This window comes from Somniosus microcephalus, unplaced genomic scaffold (assembly GCF_052327205.1).
Source record: "Somniosus microcephalus isolate GS21.2 unplaced genomic scaffold, FLI_Smic_1.0 unresolved_chr9, whole genome shotgun sequence".
In the NCBI taxonomy this organism is placed as follows: domain Eukaryota; kingdom Metazoa; phylum Chordata; class Chondrichthyes; order Squaliformes; family Somniosidae; genus Somniosus; species Somniosus microcephalus.
The window spans coordinates 12,955,881-12,959,107 of NW_028225187.1; the positions used below are offsets into that span (position 1 = coordinate 12,955,881).

General features: G+C 42.7%; 1 non-coding gene across 1 annotated transcript; it reads right to left on the reverse strand.

Annotated features, from left to right (window-relative positions):
• Window positions 1–2,626: 2,626 nt before the first annotated feature.
• trnal-uaa (transfer RNA leucine (anticodon UAA)) lies at window positions 2,627–2,709 on the reverse strand. Its single transcript has one exon. It is a non-coding gene; the product is annotated as a tRNA-Leu (tRNA).
• Between the last annotated feature and the right edge of the window lie 518 nt (window positions 2,710–3,227).

Consider the following 3,227-nt stretch of genomic DNA (forward strand, 5'->3'; position numbering starts at 1 on the left):
CGATTGTTACTTTCCACATATCAGCCCAAGCCTGAATGTTGCCCAGGTCTTGCTGCATGCAGTCCAGGATTGCTTCATTATCTGATGAGATGAGAATGGAACTGAACACTGTGCAATCATGGCTGAACTTCCACACTTCTGATCTTCTGATAGAGGGACGGTCATTGATGAAGCAGGTGAAGATTAACTCCTGCAGTGATGGCCCGGTGCTGATATGATTGGCCTCCAACAACCACAAGCATCTTTCTTTATGCTAGGTATGTCTCCAGCAGTGGCGGTTCCCCCCACCCCGTGCCCGTCCCCCCACAGATTCCATTGTCTTCAATTTTGCTCGGGCTCCTTGATAAAAAAAACTTGGTCTAAAGCTGTTTTGATGCTAAGAGCAATCACTCTCATCTCACCTTTAGAAGTCAGCTCCTTTGTCCATGTTAGGATCAAGGCTGTAATGAGGTCTGGACTCTAGTGGTCCTGTGGGGACTCAAACTGAGCATTGGTGAGCAATTTGGACGTCCCAAAGTCGTGAAAGGTGCAATAGGAGTGCAAGTTCTCTTTTTTACTCTTTAAAAACTACTAACACTTGCGTGATGTTTATTTATAGGTGAAGATGGTCATCTAGCTGAAACCTTAACCCTACCTTCCTCTCCCCACAGACCCTGCCAGGGTGTCGCATCATGGCCCGTTTATAAATGTTGATATTAAATAAATGGTTCCTTCTATAGTCATTAATGACTTAGAAAACACAATAGAGAGCCATATATCCACGTTTGCCGATGATGCAAAGGTTGGTGGTACGGTAAGTCGTGTAGGCAGCAGCATATAATAACAAAGATATATTGATAGATTAAGTGAATGGGCGAAACAGTGGCTGGTGGATTTCAAAGCAGGTAAGTATGTCGTTTTTCATTTTAGACCAAAAAAGTAGATCAGAGAATTAATTACATGGTGTACAGCTCGGAACAGTGGAGTTCCAAAGGGATTTCGGGTTCATGTACACAGACCACTAAAATGTAGCAGTCAGGTACAGAAATAATTATAAAAATCTCATAGCATGTTAAGCTTTATAACGAGGGGCTAGAATATAAAGGAGAGGAAGTTATTCTACAGCTATACAAAGATCTGGTTAGACCGCATCTGGATTTCTGTGTACAGTTCTGGGCACTGCCTGTTAAAAAGGATAGATTGACCTTGGAGGAAGTGAAGTGCACATTCACCAGATCGTTACCAGCGCTCCAAGGGTTAAAATATGAGCAGAGATTACATAAACTGGGCTTGTACTTCCTGCAATATAGAAGGTTGTGGGGATTTGATTGACGTTTTTAAGATTTAGAAACAAGTTGATAAGGTAGATAGAGAGAAACCTTTTTTGCCATTGTTGCAGGAGTCTCGGACAAGGGGACATAATCATAAAATCAGAGGCAGGCCTGTTGTAGGTGTTTTGTGGACCAAGTGATATGCAAGTTCGACGCGAACACCATCCCCGGAAAAGATGACAGACTCAGAGTTATGGTTCAAAACGGTCTTTACTCGCAGGCCTGTGGAGAACCTTTCAGATCGCTGTCTAAATCCGACTCCACCGATATCCCAGCAACGTTCACAATTGTACAAAAATCAAACCCCTGCCCTAGGGGCGGGTGCAAAGCTTATCAGCATATACACATTTATTGCTAAATGGCAATTATAAACCGTGACATTTAATCCTTCCTGCCACCTATAAATGCACAGGCCTATTATCGGTGACTGTGGCCTCATTTTAATCTATTGCTTTACAACTGTCCGTTTGTCTCTGGTCAGGTGGTTTGCTCGTTGCATGTTTTCTTAAGATAACAGTCCTCGTTCAATTTCTGCAAAGCGCAGATTCTGACCTTCTCTCGGGTTACTTCTGCAAAGCAAGCACATTCTGATTAGTCCCACCATACTTTGATGTAATGGAACCCTGTTGTGAGTTTACAACAAACGAATTCTTAGGTGTGTTATCTCGTATGTGTTGCCTCACCTGGCCGAACAGACATCCTCCACTAATCTTCCCACGAGTTGCCCTGCAGTTTAATTTCTCAGCATTCGAAGTCATTTAACCATGTTTTTAAAGCTTAGCTGGGTAAATGCAATATACAGGCCCATATATCATTTAACTCAGGGTATGGATTAACTCATTATCTCCACCTTGTACATTGGTGCTACATTATACATATCCTGACCTAAAAAACTAAAGTATAATAGTAATTTGGTTACTTCAAGGCCATTCGGGAAAGGAGTTAGCAAACATTTCTTCACGCGAAGATTGGTAGCAGTGTCGAACTCTCTCTCACAAAATAGCAGTATATGCCAGCTCAACTAATAATTTAATCTGAGATGGGTAGGTTTTTGCTAGACATGCGTTAAAATGATTTGGAGCCAACGCTGATGGATGGAGTTAAGACACAGCTCAGACAGGAATTCAGTGAATGGTGAACAGGCTCAAGGTGCTGAATGGCCTCCTGTTCCTATGTTCAGAACACCAATTGGAAATGAAGAAACGCTGTCTTGAAGGGTGAATTATAAATATGGCACAATCCCTTGCAGAGATCATAAGCGTTTTCAAACCAAAAATATTATTAGTTTTTATGTTCAATTCCATTACCTGAGCATCTACTAGGAGTGGGGTTCGAACCCACGTGGACAAACGCCCATTAGATTTTAAGTCCAACGCCTTAACCACTCGGCCATCCTGGTGATATAAACAGCAATGCACAGTTGTACACAATTCAACAAATTCCTTTCACATCAAAATACAAATCCATTGATAATGCCATTGATTTTAATGCTGCTGTGGAAAAATATAACATCAGTTACTCTCCAGTTTCCTGCTTTTCACTATGGGCATCTATTCCCTCTACACCTCCAGCAGGACGGCTTCTTCCCTGAATGGAGACCAACACAATCCCTATCACTAGCACCCTCCCTGGCTGAACTTGTATTGAACATACATTGAACTACTTATCCTTTGAAACCACTCACATCAACCAAATAAGCCCAGCTTCTTCCACAGCTAACTTGACGACACTTCCTCCCACCTTGATTCTTATTTCTTATTCTCAGTTTCTCTTCTGATGATGCCACCTTCCGATATGTTTTACTTTTCCCTCAACCGAGGAATCGCCTCCACCACGGTGGACAGGACCCTCGACCGTGCCCGTTCTATTTCCCTCACTTCGGCTCTCACCCATTCCCCTCCCTCCCAGAAGCACGAT